Raw genomic sequence first — 22,485 nt, forward strand, 5'->3', positions numbered from 1 at the left:
GTTAGTCGCCCTCTTCACACATCTGCCTCTTCTTCTTCCCTGATTCACACAACTCGCTATCACTCACCCCTGACTCACTCTTGTATTCCCTTTATTCTTCCTCGTCTCCTAGGGCTCTAATTGTGCCACCACATCACTGGTATTCCCATCTAAACTCTGGCCAGAAACTACACACCGTATTGTCCCAAAATCACACAGAATGATCCATCGTCGGCGAGCCGACAATAGTTTGAACTGGGTTAGGTTCGGGTCAACCCATTTATTAATTGGGTTAAAGATTTTAACCCAACCAGACATGTTTATTTAAATAGGTTGGCATTTTGAACCAAACCCAACGTTTTAGAGAATGGGGTTGTCACCGGGTTGACATGTTTATGTATTTTCCAACCCACCTTAATAAATGAATTGGTTAAACCTAGGTTAACCTATTTAAAAAAAAGTGAAATAAATTAACTAAAGATTACACCACTTAAAGTATGTTTGTAACATCCCAAAAAAAAATACTAAGTAAAATTTTTTGTTTTTGAGTCGATCAAAACCACCATTCATTCATTCAATCACCCATCAAAGTATGAACATGTATAAAATAATTATCAGAGTACAGATCATATCACAATTGCGGAATACTGGAGGATGCGATGCAATCACGTCGAGCTCTTACCCTTGGCACTGAAAGTACCTAAAACCATAAACATAAAACTGTAAGCACAAAACTTAGTGAGTTCCCCAAAATATCGCATACAATACATACGTTGGGCCCCGACCGACATACATCGGGCCTCGTCTGGCATCAGGTCCCGCCCGGTATTCATCGGGCCCCGCCCAACACATATAATGGGCCCCGACCAACAAACATACAAACACATGCAATGGTCACAAAGACAACTAGCATCCTACAAACATAAAAACAGATGGACCGGCATTGGTGCCTTCGACCCCCAAGTACAATAAAACGACTCACCTCTCAGTCGATACTCAAATACTATTGCTCTTACTGCCAGAAACACGGATGCTACACACTACCTATACAGTTATACCAGGTAAGCCCTTAGCTCTTCTTCCAAAACTAGGAGTTTGACCAAAAGTCAACTCAAATAAAAAATTCAACAATCAACGTTGACTTTAGTCAACCGCCACGTTATGGCTATCCATGAAAGTTGTCTTCTGAACATCCTCATCCCGAACTCTCATCTGATGGTAGCCTGAACGCATATCAATCTTGGAAAACCAGGATGCACCCTGTAGGTGGTCGATAAAGTCATCTATCCTCGGAAGTGGATAACGGTTCTTCATCGTTAGCTTCTTCAGCTCCCGGTATTCGATGCACATCCTGTGGGAACCATTCTTCTTCTTCTTCAGACACAGTATTGGTGCTCCCCAGTGTGAACTACTTGGCCTGATAAACTCTTTGTCTAACAGCTCCTACAGTTGTATAAACAACTCATGCATCTGAGGCGGTGCTAACCGATAAGGTGCCTTGGCTATTGGAGCCGCACCTGGTACTAAGTCAATTCGGAACTCCACTTGCCTCACCGGAGGCAATCCAGACATATCATCAAGAAATATATCAGGATACTCTTGGACGACCGGCACATCATCAAGCGTCTTCTTCCCCTCCTCTCTAGTATCCAACACATAGGCCACAAAACCAGGACAACCCTAATGTAGATATCTTTTAGCTCTCGCGGCTGAACAGAGAGCTGGTCCACTCTGATCACCCTCGCCGTGAATAATTAGTTCTCCCCCACTTGGGGTTCAAAATCAAACTAACTGGTTCCCACATTCAATCATCGCCTTATTGGGGCTCAACCAATCTACACCCATGATAACCTTGCTCTCACGCAAAGGTATTGGAGCCAAATCAATCGGATACCGCTCATGAAATAACTCCAACACATAACCCTGATGAGCCCTCGATACTCGTATTGGACGATTATTGACGATCTCCACCTTTACTAGATAATCAAGCTCTCCAGGAGCATCGCCGAACCTCTTGCTGAGAGCAAGAGATACAAACGATCGGGAGGCGCCCGAATAAAAACGAACCAAAGTCAGAACACCGTTCACTAGGAACGTCCCTAAATAGTAGCATACACATTAAGCATAATCAATAAAGCAATAAATGAAATAAGGCGAAGATACATACTAGTAACCACATCAGGTGTTGCACAAGACTCCTAGGCCGTCACTTGGAATGCTCTGCTCCTCATAACTGACGCGTCTGCCTTGCCCTGGCAGCCGTCAGTGATCCTCAATGTCGCTGGACCGGGTGCTATCACTGCTCCCACTGTCAAACTCGTACAATTGGCCTTCTTGTGGCCCCTCTGATTGCAATGGAAGCAAATCAGACTCAATCCCTGGGTGGTGGCGGTGGCAGTGCAATCCCTGCTGTAGTGACTAGTCTTTCCACACTTGAAGCAGCCAGAACCACCCACCCTGCAAACCCCCTCGTGTGTCTTGTCGCACTTGCCACAACGTCTCTAGCCCTGCTGGCCCCTCGATCGATAATCAATAACATTGAGCTTGTTCGTCGAGCCCTATGATACCTGCGTCTGAACCGACTTCCTCTTCCTCACAATCTCCAAATCAATCTCTCGTTCTCGAGCCCTCTCTATCATGACATCTAGGGTCTTTCAGCTGGACATGCTCACAAACTCCCTTATCTCATCCTTCAACATGTCGTGGTACCTCACCTTCTTCATCTCCTCGTCCGCCACATATTGTGGAACCAGCAAATCCCTCTCACGGAACATGGTGGTGATCTCCGCCACAGTCTCAGTAGTCTGACGAAGGTCTTAAAACTCCCTCGCCAGCTGCTAAACCTCGAGCACCGGTGCAAACTCCGCCCTAAATCTCGTCACAAAATTCTCCCACGTCATCGTCTCAACAGCCTTACCTCCCAAGGTATGGTCTACCTCCTCTCACCAATCATGAGCTCTCTCCTTTCAGAAGACATGATGCAAATATGACCTTCGACCCCTCACGACAGAAGCTAATCCGGAAGGCATTCATGATGTCCGCCAACCATCGCCTGCTAATAATGGGGTCCTTCCTTCCGAAGAATTTAGGAGCCCCACATTCACGATACTCTCGAAAATTAAGAGTATGTGCTCCCACCATCACCACCATCTTAGTACGGAACGCGCCTAGACGTTCATCCAAAATCTCCATAATGCCCTCCTTGATCGTACCAAAGATCACAGGAGTGTGCTCCAAAATACCGTGGGTAATCTCAGACACGATGAACTCTCGCATCTGATCATCCAATATTCCGGTCCCAGAGCCTGAACCCGATCCATCACCAAAACCCGAACCAACTCGAGTGACCACCATATTGAAAATAAACAATGAAAACCATCACAAAAACACTCGAAGAATTTCCACACTCTGCAAGTTCCTTAGTATCCCCGTGGCTTCCCTTGTCTCGAGTACAGATCCTGTGCTTCTAGTAGTACGGACCCAATACTACCTTCCACATCTATCCGTACTTTCCTCACGGACCGCCCTGAATCCTTTAAGTTACCCCCTCACTTTCAAATACCCGCCAATTATGCTAAACTACGTGTTTGACACGCTAAAATACTTCCTAAGTTCTCATAGGATTCCCTTCACACCTCTCTACGCCATCTGCTGCAGAAGAAATGTCCACTAATACCCACTAACTACCTTACGAGTAGAATTACATGCAACAGGAACTAGATAATCCTTCGACTGTAAGGTCTCACACTACAACAGTTGGACTCAAACAAGAGCTGTGCAATAGAGTTAAACCTAACCTTCTAAAATTATCTAATTTCTGTAACATGTAACCTAGCATATTCGCTTGATAGTTAATTGATACTAACGGAGGTTCCTAAAAGCACAAAGCAAGCATTATTCAAGCATTGAGTTCTAAACCAGCACACTACCTAATCATGTCACTCTATCCAATCATCTGAAATCCATACTAGCATGCAGTTCTAAAGGCTCATACAACCGACATACAATGGTATCTTTCCTAGCATCCTACCATGCGATTCTGAGCAAATCCTTAGCCCGAATATAGCATGCTATGCACATATTCAGATACCGAAACAAATAAGCATGTATGGGTATTTTGGGAAACACTTACTTGAGCTTGGTTGATTGCACTCATCACACCTCTTTTCTTCATAAAAGTCTTTTAGAAAATTTATTTTCTTTCAAAAGATTATCAATTCCTCAGTTTGAGTTCAGACACACCCGAGAGTGTGCCCGAATCCCTCAAACCAAGGCTCTGATACTAACTTGAACATCCCAATAAAATACTAAGTAAAATTTTTTTTAGTCGATCAAAACCACCAATCATTCATTCAGTCACCCATCAAAGTATGAAAATGTATAAAATAATTATCAGAGTACATATCATATCATAATTGCGAAATTCTAACGGATGCGATGCAGTCACGTCGAGCTCTTCCCTTTGCAACCGCAAGTACCTAAATCCATAAACATAAAATTGTAAGCACAAATCTTAGTGAGTTTCCCAAACTACTACATACGATACATACATCGGGCCCTGCTTAGCATCGGGTCCCACCCGGTATTCATCAAGCCCCGCCCGGCTAATACGCCTTGCCTATAATACTTATTGGACCCCGCCCAACACATATAATAAGCGCCGCCCAACATACATACAAACACATGCAAGAGTTGCAAAGACACTAGCATCCTATAAACATAATCCAACGGGCTGAAATTGGTGCCTTCGACCCCTAAGTACAGTGAAGGGAGTCGTCACTCAGTCGATACTCAGCTACTACTGCTCTTACTACCATAAACCGATGCTACATACTGCCTATACAGTTATACCAGGTAAGCCCTTAGCTTTTCTTCCAAAACTAGGAATTTAACCAAAAGTCAACTCAAATAAAAAAGTCAATGGTTAACGTTGACTTTAGTCAACCGCCATGTCGTGGCCATCCATGACCACACCGTGGCCCTCATTCAATCAAAACATTCGGGTTTCTAACAACTTAATGGGTTAATTCGTTTCTTCGATTCCAATAGTTCCAAAGCTCAGATCTGCTCCATTCTATGGTCTAAATGGATAAAGTTTCCAACTTTATCCATTATGACACCCAAAGAGATCAAGATCTCAAACCCTAGGTTTAAATAAGACAAAATACAAAAAGGACTTAATCATTAATCCCTTAATCTGAAAAGTCCTCAACCCAACCACTCTAGAAGAGTTTCCACTACCAAATCTAGCATAAAGGTGGGTGTTTTATAGACATGCATGTCTAGAATCCATTTTAGGTCAAAATGAGCTAGAAGTAACCAAAAACTCATGCAAGATCAAGAAACCCAACCAAAGTCTAGATCTACAAGATATATTGTTCATGGGACTCAGGAGAGTCATAAAGTTGCAACCTTTATCACTTAAAACCAACCAAACATTTCTTATGGGCCAAAAATATGCTAAGAAACTAGATCTACAACCAAATAATCATCAAGATAGAAACTTGAGGACTTACAAATGGTCCAAAGAGTGATTCCAAAGACGGAGAGGAGTTGTTGCTTGATCCTTTGGTTAACACCTTCTTCTTCTTCTTCCTTCAAAATGAAACAAGACACCACAAAGAGCTCAACACTCAATAAGGGAGGCTAGGGTTTCAGAATGAAGCGTTCAAGAGGCGATGAAGGCTGGGGGTGGAGGAAATCCTATTCTACACTTCCTTTAAATAGGGGTCCAACCCGAGAATCTAGGTTTCTTCCAAATCAGCTGCCACGCCATGGCCACCCAAAATGAAAACTTAAAAAAAATATAACTTATTAGCTCATACCTAAAACGAGTGTTATAATTTTCAAACTTAAATAAAATGTCAAAGTATGACAAAGCCCAATAATAATTCACAAATACGAATAAATTGTTCAAATAACATTAAAAATGTTTAGTGTCAAAGTGACTTTGGAAAGTGACTAGTGCTGTCGGCACCAAAAAAAAGATGGGAATTAGTATTGCATTTTTTTTAAATCATAAATAATAATACAACATTATAATTTATAAATTATACTTAGATTAATAGATGATAATATTTAAGTAATTAATAAATTATATATATATATATATATATATATATATATATATATACACACACACACACTCACACACACACACTAAAGTTAAATGGGTTGACAGTTGATAATTTTTACCCAACCCAACCTATTTAACTAAATGGGTTGGACGAGTTGACATATTTAACTTAAACATGTTGAAAATCTCAACCTAAACTGTTAACTTTAGAGTGGGTTGACGGGTTACGTCGATTTTTTCTAGCTCTAACTGGCATCACTGGCATTGTCTGTTTTGATTATAGACAACATATTAATCATAGTGCTTCAAGAACCTATTTATCCACGAAAAGTATTTGATCCTTTGAAATTCAAGCAAATACAAATCAAACCCATATCTAAGAATCTAGACGATCTTAATTGGCTCTTGTTTGGTTCGTAATATGGTCTTCTTTGATTCACACTTCTTCTTCTTCTTCTTTGCAACTCCTTCTCTTGTGGTGACACCATCATCTAATATACTCCTCCCCTCATACGACATCAACCTCCCTACGATGTCTCCTATCTGGTACCCATTCGATCTCGTCTCGGAAACCTTGTCAATCGAAAGTCCTTCTCTTTTCTGGTACCCATTTGACCCCCTTTCGGAAAATGATTGTGATCGAAACTTGCATTTTAAACCCATTTTTATTTGGTTCCCTATGTATGCTTGGATTTCAAACCGATTTTTATCCTGAAGACAAGTAGTCAATTTTTGGAAGAAGTAGAGAGAATCAATAACCTATGTGAGTAGATATTGAAAGTCAATGTTGTTGGCTTGTTCGTTCAATGAATGCTTGAAGTTATGAGAATCACTGCATTTAAAAACAAACTTGCTCGCTTGTCATGAATGATGGTTTGATTATCTATTCAATGAATTGCTTGAATGTTAGTTGATTTCATTTGCTTACTACTTCATTAACATTATTGATCTCATCTGATGTTTCTCTTTTTCTAGGGTTTTGTTGTACTCATTAATGCTACTGATTTCATTTGCTTATTTCTTGAATGCTAGTTGATTTCATCCGATGTTCTTTTTTTTTTTTTCTAGTTTTTCTGTATTCAAAATGATGTTCTTCTTTTTCTAGGTTTAGTGTTAATTTTGGTGTGTCCATAATGGTTAGAGGAAGATGAATGATGGTGGTGTTGGGGGTGTACAAAGGATTGCAGGCGGATAATGGTGGTAGCAATGATGAGAGTTGGTGTCATAATGTCAAAATTAACACATTGTGGATGCCATGTCAGCACCACGTGGGCAAGTGTTGGTGACTTAAATCTGATGTGACACTCCACATAAGCGAGGTAACCGGATGACCCCTTCACTTGTGTCATAAAGGCTGAATTGATATCGATTTTACAAATTTAGTAACCTGTCGCGTAAAAAAACTTTAGTGGCCAAATAGGAGCAAAACACAAAGTTCATTGTGCTACAAAGTCATTTTCTCATAACATTACAACCTTAATGATGTTTTATACTCTATGAGAATTTAGATATCAAAAGTTGGCTAACCTGCATGTTTGTCTTAATTCTTGTACATGCCAAGAATCACATTGTGAATATTATGAGGTACCTTGAGATAGAAAATGAAACTCCAAACCTTTATATAGACTTAAATAGGATCCTCGTTAGTATTTTGCGATACTAATTTATGAATGCATGCAATCATGATTGAACTATATGTCGGGAACAAACAAGTTATTAAGATTCGTGAAGAAAAAACACATTCATAAATGGTTATTAAGACCTATTAAGTTGTGTTTGGCGCGTCACAGCTAACAGATAATCTAGCTTATTTTTCAAGCTTTTTTAAATTCTCATGTTTGACAAGACAAAAAATAGTTTATAAGCTAACTTTTTAAAAAGCTAATTAGACTAGCTTTTTAGGAGTTTTTTTAAAAAAAAACTCAAATATACCCCTTAATTAATTATATAAACACATTATTTTAAATGTTATTTTATATTTTTCAGCTAGCTTTTCAGCTAGTTTTAACAAATGTTGTTTTTATCAACTAGTTTTTCAGCTACCAACTAGCTTTTTATTTAACGGCTAGCTTTTCAAACATCAGCTAACTTTTCAACTAGTACGTCACAGATAACCAAGTGAGCACTTAAGAAACTATACTAAATTGTACACTACAGAGATTTACACAATATTGTTAAAAATTATCAATTTGTTTTATGTCATTTAAAAGGTTCTCGCAGATTCATGAGCGACTTGTATTAGAACAAGTGGTCATTAGAGAATATGTGGTCATTAGTTGGTTGATTTGTTTACAAATTACCATATTGAAATCTAATGGAATGAGTTAATACGAATGGTGAAGTTGACCTAAAGAAGAGTAAAAAACAATTTAATAAAAAAGAGTAAATAATATTTATCAGTAATTAACTTGTAACTATTAAGATTGAAAACGCAATGTAATTAAATATGACTGCCGTCATAACTATTCAATTGTCAAGCTCTTTATTCAATCATGTGGTTAAATACAACTTTAATCATTTGAATATATATAGATAAATAGTTTTAAAAAGCATATATTACATATTCAAATTAATAGTCATATATTTTTTTGCATAATAATTGATATGTGAAAACAACTGATGGCTTACAAGAAACCCAATAAATAGCCACATGCCGGTAACATGTCTTTAGGTACATCCAAACCTTCCTTCCACCTCCATCAAAACCCACTTATTACCTCTGCGGAATTTTCCATTTCCTCTTTTATGATCCATTTCAGATGTCGCCGGCTTTAGGAGATTACGCCGGCGAAGAGTTGCAGCAGGCGGCAGAGAAAATCCTCTTCGGAAAATACGAAGTAGGGAAGCTCCTCGGCTATGGAGCTTTTGCTAAGGTCTACCATGGCTGGGATATTGAGGCAGAAACAAGTGTCGCCATTAAAGCCATCAACAAACAAAGGATCGTAAATGGTGGTTTAGCTGGACATGTCAAGCGTGAGATCTCCGCCATGCGACGGTTGCGCCACCCGAACATCGTTCGTCTCCAGGAAGTGCTGGCAAACCAGAAGAAAATCTACTTCGTCTTGGAGTTCGCTAAAGGAGGTGAGCTGTTTTCAAAGGTCGCTAAATCGCGTTTCAGTGAGGATCTCAGCCGTCGGTATTTCCAGCAACTCATATCCGCCATCGGTTACTGCCACTCCCGCGGCGTCTACCACCGTGACCTGAAACCGGAAAACCTCCTCCTGGACGAGCATTGGAACCTCAAGGTCACGGATTTCGGATTGTCGGCGGTGACTGAGCAGGCTCATTCCGACGCACTCCTCCACACGATGTGTGGTACACCTGCTTACGTGGCACCGGAGATTTTAGCGAAGAAAGGTTACGACGGAGCGAAGGTGGATATTTGGTCTTGTGGGATCATCTTATATGTCCTCAATGCCGGTTATCTACCCTTTAACGATCCAAATCTGATGGTGATGTATCGGAAAATTTACAAAGGAGAATTTCGTGTTCCGAAATGGACGTCGCCGGAGCTAAAACGTTTCCTACTTCGTCTTCTCGACACGAATCCTCAAACGAGAATCACCGTCGACGAAATCATCAAAGATCCCTGGTTCAAAATCGGATACAAAGACGCCAGCTTTTCATCCGATCATTTCGAGACGAAAGACGGCGACGACGTTGGCCGGAGCGGCAATTTGAAGAATTTAAACGCGTTCGATATAATCTCGTTTTCATCCGGGTATAATCTGTCAGGTTTGTTCGATGAACAAGATTCCGGTGAGATGTTTCTATCGACGGTTTCTCCGGAGGAGATCATCGAGAGAGTGGCGGATGCGGCGGAGGAGGAAAGCTTGACGGTGGCTACAAGGAGAAAATGGTGTGTAAAGGTTGACGGAGGGCAGTATGGTAATTTCACATTAACTTTGGAGGTTAAACGGTTGACTGACGAGTTAGTGGTGGTGGAGGTTAGGTGGAGGGAATGTGAAAGTGAACCGGGTCCAGAAATGTGGAAAGATCGGTTAAGGCCGCAGTTGTGTAATTTGATTTATCAACCGGACGGTTCGGTTGCCGGTAATGACAATAACAGCTGAACAGTACATTTGTATGCCGTGTTAGTTTTTTCTTTTTTTGTTCTTTTTATTTTTCTAATTTTAAATAACACTTTAAAAAATTAATATCCATGGATTCCTTCAATATAAATATTGACACCCGTAGTAACGTCAAGAGGTATAAAAAAATAGTAAAAACATCATAAATCATAAATGGTACCTAAGGTTTCTTCAAATCTCAAGTTTAGTCCAAAGGGTTTATAAATTTCATAGATGATCCCTGTGCTTTTCAAAACTTTTGACGATTGATCTTTATTGCTAACTTCGTTAAGTTTTGTCTGTTAACTGAAGAGCATTTTTGTCATTTCACTACCACAAGGACTATTAATGATGTTTTAACTTATTTTTTTTAAAAAGAAAAAAAATGAAATAATATGCAAAGGGGTCTCTCTCTCTCTCTCTCTCTCTCTCTCTCTCTCTCTCTCTCTCTCTCTCTCTCTCTCTCTCTCTCTCTCTCTCTCTCTCCATATGTAAACTATGAAGCTTTAAACTCCTTACCAGATTGTTTCTTTTTTGCCTCAATTCACCGATTCTTAAACACAACATTCAAATAAATAAGAAACAAAAAGAACCGATAAAACCAAATCACTATGCAAACCTACAGCTTTCTGGATGAAGAAATGAATAAATCCATAAGAAGAAAGCGAAACCGACATGATCTGTTGATGTAAACAAATCCAAAAAGAATAGAAAACAACCAAAACATATCTACACCAAACAGACCAAAAGATTTGAACCCAACATAAAAGCATAACACATACATTTACGGATTTCGATTTCACATGCGTTAAATTGGAAGGATGGAGGAGTAGCAGGATGTTGGAATCACACCCAAAGCATTGTTGGTGGCTGTCTTACTGGAGAAGAATATGGCGGTGGCAGTGGTTCACCGGATGAGAAGCACAAGAAAGAGGGTAAGGCGATCTTGATATGGTTGTCGGTGGCTCTTCAAACAGCTTCAATGGTGGGAGTTCGGTTGCATAAAACGACAACAAACCGGGTCACATTTTTCCGGTGCCGATGACTTTAGACCCAGATAAGCTTGTTCATCACTTTCCTGAACCGACATCGATTTCTTCCTCTTTCATCTTCAGGGCACGGTGGTGGTGTAGATCCTAACATCTAAAAACTAGGGAAGCAGGCAATGGTGGTGGTGACTCCTTTCAAAAATTAAATCCCCACAATGAATCCCTCACTTGAATCGAATCGAATTCCTCCACCCCTTCTTCTTTTTCTTCTTGTTCCTCACCTGCACTCTCTACCCTTCTCAAGATCGGGACCCCTCTTCTAATTGCTTCCACCGTCGAATGAGAAAAACATCAAAATCTTGCTTCTTCTTCTTCTTTTGAAGCTTCATATCTGGAAACAGTTATGGGTTTGTATGTGCTCGATACTCAATTTTGTAGACTTTTGAGTGCAAGTATCGATACTCAATTTTGTGTGTTTTTAATTTTCAGTATCTATGTGTGGTTTGAGTCTGAAAGGAACAAGATGGGATGAAAAAGATGATGTCGAGAGAGAGAGAGAGAGAGAGAGAGAGAGAGAGAGAGGCACCCCTTTGCATATTATTTCATTTTTTTCTTTTCTTTTTTTAAATAAGAGAAAACATCATAAATGGTCTCTATGATAGTGAAATGACGAAAATGCACTTCAATTAACGGAAAAAATTTAACGGAGTTAGCAATAAGGACCAATCGTCAAAAGTTTTGAAAGCACAGGGATCATCTTTGAAAATTTTAAACCCTAGGGATTAAACTTCAGATTTGAAGAAACTACAGGGACCATTTATGATGTTTTTTCAAAAAATATATTGCATACTTATGATCTTATTGATTAAATTAAATAAAATGTTTTTCATGATCAAATCTTTATCGTTTTTGTTACGTTAAAAATGCGTATATCAATATAAATTAATATTTTAATATGAAAGAATATAAAAAGATTAATCATTACAAGAAAAAAAACAATTTAAGAAGTTTAATTAACACAAGGTTAGATGTATATCGTATCTTTTTTTACATTTTGTTTTTATATCAATTTATAGGATATTTGATAGGATATTAAATTTTAAGATCTCAATTTTAAAACATTTGAATTTTTAAAAAATCGGAAAGGACACAAGGAGGAAAAAGCGAGACAATTATGTGAAATACCAAGAGAATAAGGAAAAATATTTGTTGAAAAAGTAGCTATTTTGGGAGCATTCTCTTTTATTATTCAAATACAAACACATTTTAAAAAAAAAAATTAAGAGGTTGTTGAATAACTAAGAGACAAAAATTAAAATGTTATAAAACACTCTACATATGATAATTAATTAAAAGTGTACCTATTAATTGAAATTTCAAAAGACTACGAAACAAACCTCTTATTAAAAAATTGAGATAATCTAGTAAAAATTCTTAGTATAATCAATTATTTGAGTAGAATTTTAATAAGTATACAATAAATGGGATATGTGGATCATATTTAAAGTAGTTAATTTAAGATAACGATTATAAGTAAGTTGAAAAAAGGGATTACAAACTTATTGGCATCTTTAAATACAAATGTTTTTCCCTCTAATGATTCTTGATGGTGATAGTTTTAACAATTCGCCTCTACTCATGAGGAATAGGCTTTTCAAGTGATAACTTTGGCTTTGCAAATCCTTTAGTCTTTGTTCATCGTTCATGATTATGCCAAAATTTTCATCATCATCACCGGTCAAGATGTGGCCAAACTTCCACATCACAATTCTTTATGGTCGATGTCCAGCTTGGTCCGTTTTTCATTAATTAAGACTTGGACTCTAAATAATTAGATGTGACATCAATACACTTTTATGACAGTAGACCTAGCTAGGGTCATCTTCAACAAGACATTAAAGTGCTTGTTTATGGTACATAGCTCCCTTATCTTATCTATATGAATAGAGTTATAATGCACTTTTGCCTTTCAACAATAGTAAAAGATTGAGTTATCACCACTAAGCTTAGGTTATATATGTCGAACATCGTGTTTGTTATCCAAGGCTTGTTGAATTTTGTTGGATATTTACCTTCCATTAATTAATCCCACGTAGATGGAAAGGTAAAATATTGTGAGGTTTATACGACTTAGGACACTCAACGTATTATTTCAATGGTTGCACTGTGCATGCATGAGTGACATGATGTATGCATTTAGGTGCATCGTGCACATAACATTGAAGCAATATTAGTGTTTTCTGCACATAAGTTGAGTAACTTATTGTAGTTTACTAGAGAGATTGTTACCAATTTGTTATATAGATAAAACTCTTAGGAGATGTATTCGAAACAAAGAGTACTACCAGACGGTCTCATTTGTGACCCTAGCAACTGTTATGCTACAATTTTTGTTCTATTTATCCGCTACCAATCTTTCATGTGATTGTGCCCCACTATTTTTTCTGGCTTTTCTGACAATAACCGCTTTCTACGTCTACTAGGTAATGTTTTAATATAACGTTTAAAATTAGTATTTAACGAAATTATTTTAAAATGTTATATAAAATTATTAAATTGTCATACAAAATCTAGGATACGCTTTAAAAATATTATAAAAGAAAAAGTTCAGAAAATGTTGTATGAATTTGATAAAAAAGTTGTATGAAAATATAAAAAAAAATTAAAAACTTATATGAAAAAACTAAAACATTTAGAAAATATTTGGTTTATAAGCACTTATATAAAAATTATATGAAAGTATAAAAAAAAGTTCAAAAAAAAATTATAAACAAAATTTGAAACATTGTATTAGAAAAAATTATAAGAACAAAATATCATAAAATGTTGTAAGAATTATAAAAAGTCTTAAGAAATTTGTATAAAAAATTGTTCATATTTACGCAATTGTTTTTTGTACACATTTGACCATTTAACTTTTTAAATGTGTTCACATATTACCATTGTCATATGTGATAGAAGGTGATAATGATAATATGTAAATACATTTAATAAGTTAAATGGTAAAATGTATAAAAAAATACCTAAACAAGAACAAGACGAAAAGATAATTACCCTCCCCAATTATTTTCCCCTTTATTGCATATTGCATCTTTTAATTATTAGGGATAATGACTTAAAAGGGTAACATATTATTCGATTTGTACACATTTGGTCACTGAGTTTTTTTTTCGTCCACATTTACCCCTTAAACTTGTTAAACTGTACACAATCAGTCCTTATGACCTGTTACTCCAATTTAGCCGGGAAAAATGACTTGATAGGGTAATATATTTTTCATTTTGTACACATTTACTTCTTAATATTTTTGTACATATTTAGTCCTTAACATTTTTTTTGTTTCAAAATAAGACCTTTTTTTGTACTCATTTAGTACTTATTAATGATTTCTTTAGGTTTTTTTTACGACATCTTACGTGAGACAATCATTGATGAGGTGTTTGGGGTTGTTGATGCTTATGTCCAATGCGATCTCGACTGCTTGGTTGCGTTAGTCTTATGGTTTGGCTTAGGTCTTGTATTTTGAACATCGTAACTTCTTCATACGATATCAGATTTTAAGGATTTTTATCCACGTGTTCATTTTTTGAGTCTACTACAACTTTCATTAAGATTACTCTCGTTAAAATGTAATATATTTTACTAACGATTTTATAAAAAAAACATACATACATGCATTCATAAAAAAACGTATGGACAGGGGAAGACGCAGTAATACATAGTAGGTGTTGCCGAGATGAAATAGGTGTTGCCGATACATGGAAAATAGGTATAAACGTAAAAATAAAGCGAAAAATTTTCCACTGCGAACAGAAAAAACATGTGTTGTCGGTGCAACACCGAGACCATACTAAATCCGCCACCGCGTATAGATATAAAAATCGTAAGTAAAAATATATTATTTCTGAATGGGAGTAATGTAAATGAAAGTTGTAGTAGACTAAAATACGAACACATGGATATAAAGATCGTTAAAATCCGAGATCATATGAAGAAGTTATGACGTTCAGAACACATGACCTAAGCAACCAAGTAGTCGAGATCGCGATGGATATAAGCATCAAAAGCCCCATACACCTCATTAATGAATGTCTCACGTAAGATTTCGTGAGAAAAAACTAAAAAATCATTCATAAGTACTGAATGAGTACAAAAAAAATGACTTATTTTGCAAAAAAAAAAAAAAAAAAAAAAAAAGGACTAGATGTGTACAAAAATATTAATGACTAAATGTATACAAAGTGAGAAATATATTACCCTATTAAGTTATTTTTACCGGGTAACCTGGAGTAGCCGGTCATAAGGACTGAATGTATACAGTTTAACAAATTGAAGGGGTAAATGTGGACGAAAAAAAAAACTCAGTGATCAAATGTGTACAAATCGAAAAATATATTACCCTTTTAAGTCATTATCCCTAATTATTATTCACCTTGTTATTATTATTAATTACTACTATTCACTTTGTTATGTATTTCTGGTGATTATTTTCTACACAAAAGTAGCATGCTTTTGCTTGTCGAAACAATCTTCTATTTTGTGCATCAATCTTGGATATACGTTGTTGCTATTGTGGTTGCTATTCAACATTGAATGTGCATAGAATCCTCGGGGTTGTGAGTGAAAGCTCATGTAAATTTAGAGAGAAATATAAATTATTAAGGGTAAGATGTTTTATGATTAGCTGTGAATCCACATTTAACTAAAAGGTATCCATGAACCCCTAAATTTGAAATTTTATTTATAACATATAACATAAATTTTACGGGGACACCTATTAGCAAAACAAAAATGACACGGTTTGGATTAGGGATGAGCATTAGAACCGCCGGAACCAGAACCGGACCGGAACCGAACCGGAACCGGAACCGGAATTGGTAACAAGGTCTGGTTACCGGTTCTCCATTTTTATGAAAACCGGAACCGGTTTGACAATTTTTTCGTTTTTTAAAATGTGGATAACTCACTCATATGAAGTCGGAATTATTTGATTTTTTCTCCAACATGTAATTTGGAGTTTGTAATTCATTTTTGACTGTACAAACATATGTTTTGGTTAGATATTGAATCAGATACATGCCCCGAAAGAGAGAATATCGATGTTGCGTTTTTACTATTTCGGCATTTTTTTTTGTTTTTTTGAATCTGTCCCATTTTTTAAAATGTGTCTAACTCATTCATATAACGTTGGAATTACTTAAATTTTTTTCCAACATGTAATTTCGTGATTGTACTTCATTTTAGACTATAAAACATATATTTTTGTTATATATTAAATCAGTTATAGACCTCGGAAGACAACATATCAATGTTGCGTATCTTCTGTTTCAGCATTTTTTTTTGAATATGTCCTGCTTTTAAAATGCGCATAACTCACTCAAATGAACTCGGAATTACTTGATTCTTTTTTCATCATGTAATTTAGTGTTTTTACTTCAATTTAGAATGTAAAAAGTCATAATTTGGTTAAATATTGAATAATTTACAAGCTCCGGAAGATAACATATCATCTATAAAATTTCAACCAGTTCTAATTTGAAAAATAACCGAAAAACCGGGACCGGAACTGGAACCAGAGCTAGAACCGGCGGTCCGGTTCCCGGTTCTAATAATATAGGAAAACCGGTTCTGGTTCCGAACCGGCCCGGTTCTAAAGCTCATCCCTAATTTGGATATAGTAACACAAAAGAAAAACAATATAATATTTTAATCTTTTAAAAATTTCAATCAATATCTATTCTTAATCTGTAAAACTTGTACAAAATTTAAATGCATAAATTTAGGAATTAGTTAAGTAACCAAAATATTTTTCAAAAATATAATAACAAAAAATCTTCAAATTTAGACTAATTTGTAAAGATAGAGAATTAGTGAAAGTAGAAAAATGGAAAATCTAACAAAATTTACGAGTTTTGTGGACCGAACGATACCTAGGTTCGTCATCTCAACTTTGAAGTTCCGTCGGCCACTGCTGATTTTTTGGTGTCTGCGACATTCATAGCTCCGACTGTCTCCAATCCGAGGCTATTGTTGTAACGCCCCAGATTTCAACTCAAAATTTTCAATTAAACTTTAAGTGTTTATTCAAAACACAACTACATGATCTTAAAACATTTACCAGAGTATCATTAAAAGTTATCATGTGCACAAATTCCCTATTGATGCGATGAAATCGAGCCGTGCCCCTCTTTTAATATAAGAAAAACCTGAAACATGTAAACCACAAATCGTAAGCGCAAAGCTTAGTGAGTTCCCCAAAATATCACACACATCACAACACAAACAAACATCTATGGGTTATCGGCAACCCTGGGGACTATCAGCAGTCCTAGTGGGAAAACAGCATGTCCCGTGGGTTATCAGCAACCCTGGAGACTATCAACAATCTCGGTACACAGTATCACATATCACAGTAACAACAAGCAAGACCCAACTGGTCAGAGCACATATATATATATATATATATATATATATATATATATATATATATATATATATATATATATATATATATATATATTACCACACAGGCTCATACAAACATGCAAGAGTCACAAAGATAGCTAGCATCCTACATACACAATTTAGTGAGCCGACATTAGTACCTTCGACTTACAAGCACAGAGACGAGACTCACCTCAATCCGTTGGTAACCAAATAACTGATCGGGTCCTTGAACAGGATAATCCCACACCAACTAATAATAAATATAACCCTAATCAATAATTAAGATATTACCCCACGATCGATCCAATTATTCCAAGAATAGGCAAAAGACCATTTTGCCCCAAACAAGTCCCAAGCCAATCCACAGTTAACCTAAAGTCAATAGGTCAACAAAAGTCAGCGGCGGACCAACGACTGAGTACGCCCTGCATACTCAATCTATGCCCAACGTACGCCACCTTTGGCTAGTACGGGCTGTGTACGAGTTGGGTATGCCCAACATACTCCACATCAGCCCAAACTCATCATTAAGGGCTTAAATGGTTGAGCCACTAAGTCCACTTCACAGATCTGATCCCAAATAATGTCTTAACCCATAAAGTCTCTGAATTTAAGTCTTTGCATGACTAAATAGATCTCAAACCTCAAAACTCTAACTTCCACAAAAATCAAGGTCACTTAACTCATGCATGGGCCAAAGGAAACGGTCAAACAACCATTTTTATGGATCAAAGCACTCAAAAACATCTAAAAGGAGAGCCAAGAAGCTCTGGAGTACCTCATACTCACAAAGGTCCAAGATTTTGGGACAAAAGTTCATAAATACCCATCTAAAGAGATCTAGAAAAAACATCGGCAAGGTATGGACTTTATACCTTCAAAAGATGCACAAGATGAAGGAGTTTCTAGATCTATAAGCTTGCAAGCAACACCACCTTCTTCAAAGACCTTCTTCCTCAACAAGAATGCACAAAAATAACCAAAAGACTCCAAGATATTCACTCTCAAGGCTAAGGTTCGATATTAGGGATTAAAGGGAGTAGAGGTTGATTATGGGAGGTCCAAGGGTGAGATAATGTGTTTAAATAGGGGTGAAACCCTAAAAATTAGGGTTTGACATTAGCTTGCGTACGCCCAACGTACTCCTAGTATGCCTAACATACTAGGTCAGATTCTGCGACCACCTCTCGCCTAGTACGCCCAACGTACACCATGTACGCCCAGCGTACTAGGCTCAACCTAAAAACCCTCCTAACTTCAAACGATCATAACTTGTTCGTTCTAACTCCGATTTCGACGTTCTTTATATCCATGAAAAGATGATGAAAATCCCCACAATATTATCTAGATATTTTGGACTAAAAACGTATCGAACAAAAATCCAATTTTCATGCAAGGCCCTCAGCTTATGACTTTCCCTTTTCTACTCTTCGGCCCAAAACACAATTCAAAGGTTTGATCCCCTAACCGTCATTACCTACTTCTTAAGGACTAACTTCGCCTCCTTAAGGTCTCAAATCTTTTATGGAATCAATTTCTGGCCCACGAACCAGAATCAAAGAATGCCCCGGAATAGGGTGTTACAACACTCCCCCACTAAAATTAAATTTCGTCCTCGAAATCATTCCTTACTATCTCCTCTGCAGAACCCAACGATCCTGAATGAAAACCCTGAATCCCGAAGATGCATGGGAGAGTTACCTCACTCCGATAACCACCAACCTTTACTACCGTCGAACCCAAAATAGCGAAAAATCACAAGCCCTATCGAAGAATGAGCTTCAACTTTGCCCTAAGACAACGAGTGCCCAACCGCTATGCCTGAAACTAAAAAACCTGATCGATGTCTGACTCCCAGGAAGACAAAACCATTCCAATCCATTCCCACAATGACTGAACTTCATAACCAGAACCGCACAAACCTATTCATCCTAAACAAGTTTACGGATACCCGAAGCATATACGCCCCGACCACTTACCGGTACCGAAAAATCCTCATCGAAAACAAAATAAGCTCCAGACTCAAAACTGAATAGGTACAGGTGGTCCTGGTCCATCCGCCAACACAAATCCATCCGTCAGTCACTCCCAATGAAGAACAATATAACCAATGCTCGAACAATTAACAAGTCCGCTTCACCCCAGTGATGGCTACAAACCGAACCGAGTACTCACATCACATTTGGCCCCAACCCAAAATACGATCTCCCAAGTATTATAGATGTTGAGGCCCACTCACAACCCTTCACCCAACCCTGTGATGATCTAAATCATCCTAGAGAATGCCACGGTCAAATTCATAGACTTCCCTCACTAATACCACCGCCTACCAACCTAGTGAATGCTACGGCTGCTCCGCAGTCTTATAACACTTCCACAACCGCATCCTATTCTAGTGAATGCTACGGCTGCTCCGCAGTCTTACATCACTCCTACAACCACACACTAACTCGGTGAATGCTACGACTACTCCGCAGTCTTACATCACTTCTACAACTCCACACTAACCTGGTGAATGGTACGACTGCTCCGTAGTCTTACATCACTTCCACAACCACACACTAACCCGGTGAATGCTATGGCTGCTCCATAGTCTTACATCACTCCTACAACCACACACTAACTTGGTGAATGCTACGGTTGCTTCGCAGTCTTACGTCACTCCTACAACCACACACTAACTTGGTGAATGCTACGATTGCTCCACAATCTTACATCACTCCTACAACCACACACTAACTTCGTGAATGCTACGACTACTCCGCAGTATTACATCACTCCAACAACCACACACTAACCGGGTGAATGTTATGGCTTCTCTACAGTTTTACATCACTCCTACAACCACACACTAACCCGATGAATGCTATGGCTGCTCTGTAGTCTTACATCACTCCTACATCACTTCCAAAAAACACTATTCCACGATTAACCATGAGCCCTATTGCAACCAAAACTGGCTCTCTAGTTGCCTTAGGATGATACAATGATGACTGGCCTTCCCAATTAATCCTTATTCAAACAATATCTTATCCGCATCGTCCGACTAGCCGTTCATGGCCCCGCCGGCCACATGGTAGTCTACTCCACACTTACAATCCTGACCTGTCCTATATTCTTTCCAACCTCAAGGAACCCTGATGCTCCCTCCAGCTATACCGATCTAATACTCTAACATGGGCACAATTTCTTAAATGGTCCGCAATTGGAACTATTCCCCAGTGGTCCCAAATAACCATCCGTCATTTAGAGTCATCTACATTCTAATAACCGCATAATCATTGGAGTACCTAGCCATCAACAATCTTCTTACCCCATCACCACCACACTGAGCTTAATAGACTAAGATCCCATGATCAAACGATATCGAGTGCTCACACCCCAAACCATATGAAGTACTTTACTACTCTCGACAAAGATTATCGTATCCAGAGTACCTTTCCTTGATATAATTCCACATCCTTCTATAATCCCAACCGATGACAAGGAACCCTAAAGACCCACCATCGGAACAGATAGATAATCACTTCAATGTTCTACCTACCATAACAAACCCGAGTCTGCTATAGACCATAATTCCACAATCAAGCAACTAAGGGCAACGTATCCAGAAGCCATGATATACCATAAACAGAACATGCCGATAAGTTGTCACAATCATTGACCTCCAATTATACAACTCAAACCTTCGAAGCATCCCCACCCATTAACGATAAACGGGAATATTCAACGATCGAGGATGCACTGGTAATTACCCAACAATCCAATATTCCACTGAACTAACCCATACGTAACTACACATACCAAAATCTATGGTTGATTGACAGACCAACGATAGCAACACTCTATACCCTGAGCTGACGAATTCTTTAACAACCAACACTCGACGCAAGAAACTTAACCACCTCTTGACCAGTTCATCAGCATCCCCAAAAGGGACCACTGGCTACAACGAGCTCCCTGACCAATAACTTCCTGCTGCAAAGACAACTTGTGCATTCTGGAGCATATACAACAAATGTTAACTCGCTTCGCACCTCGTCTTGACAACATCTTGAACCCAAACCTCACATATTCGAATCGCAGATCCTTTTAGTCTATTCCTTTGAAATCATGAACTCGACAGATCTATGATCTTTCAAGTAGCATTCATAGTTCTCCCCCACTTGGGTTCCAACCACTATATCATCTTGAATATGAAGGATAAAGCATAAAAATCTAGATCTAAGCTTATGGACTCATAAAGCAATGAACCTGAAACTCACAAAAGGTACAAAAGGTGTGAAAATGACTGATGATGAGGCTTAAATGTAGAAATGATAAACTAGATGCCCTTCTTCTTCTTGGCTAGAAACACCATAAATAAGCTCAAGATCAAATACAGATGTTAGGGTTTCAAAGGGGAGTGCAAGGAGGTGATGGGGGTTGAGGGTGGGCTAACCCTAGCCCTCACTTCCTTTAAATATGGGATAAAACCCCCCAAAATTAGGGTTTTCCTCTCAGACCAGTCTCACATCGTGAACCATATGTGGTCACGTTGTGAGCCCAAAGGTGAAGCATGTTTCCATTATTCCCCTCACGATGTGACAAGAATCCCTCACGCCATAAGCGGGGTTAAAATTCCCTATTTAAACTTGATTAAATGCTCACCTGAAATGAGTGTTACAATTCCCCCCCCCCCTACTTGAATCAGACTTCGTCATCGAAGTCCGCTGCTGCGAAAACCTCAGGGTGGTGCTCCCACATCTCTGCCTTAGGTTCCCAAGTCCACTCGGAACCCTTCTGATGCTGCCACTAAACTTTGACCAACGGAACCACCTTTTTCGCAAGGTCTTCGTCTTTTTTACCCAAAACCGCCACTGGCCTTACAATATAGTTCAGGCGGTCATCAACCTGAATATCAACCAGGGGAACAACTTTTGAG

General features: G+C 38.1%; 1 pseudogene; it reads left to right on the forward strand.

The window, feature by feature from the left end:
- Positions 1-8,704: 8,704 nt before the first annotated feature.
- Positions 8,705-10,218, forward strand: LOC145129649 (CBL-interacting serine/threonine-protein kinase 14 pseudogene; annotated as a pseudogene).
- The last annotated feature ends 12,267 nt before the right edge of the window (positions 10,219-22,485 follow it).

Source organism: Lactuca virosa, chromosome 8 (genome assembly GCF_052849685.1).
Source record: "Lactuca virosa cultivar CGN04683 chromosome 8, Lactuca_virosa_CGN04683_v6, whole genome shotgun sequence".
Classification (NCBI taxonomy): domain Eukaryota; kingdom Viridiplantae; phylum Streptophyta; class Magnoliopsida; order Asterales; family Asteraceae; genus Lactuca; species Lactuca virosa.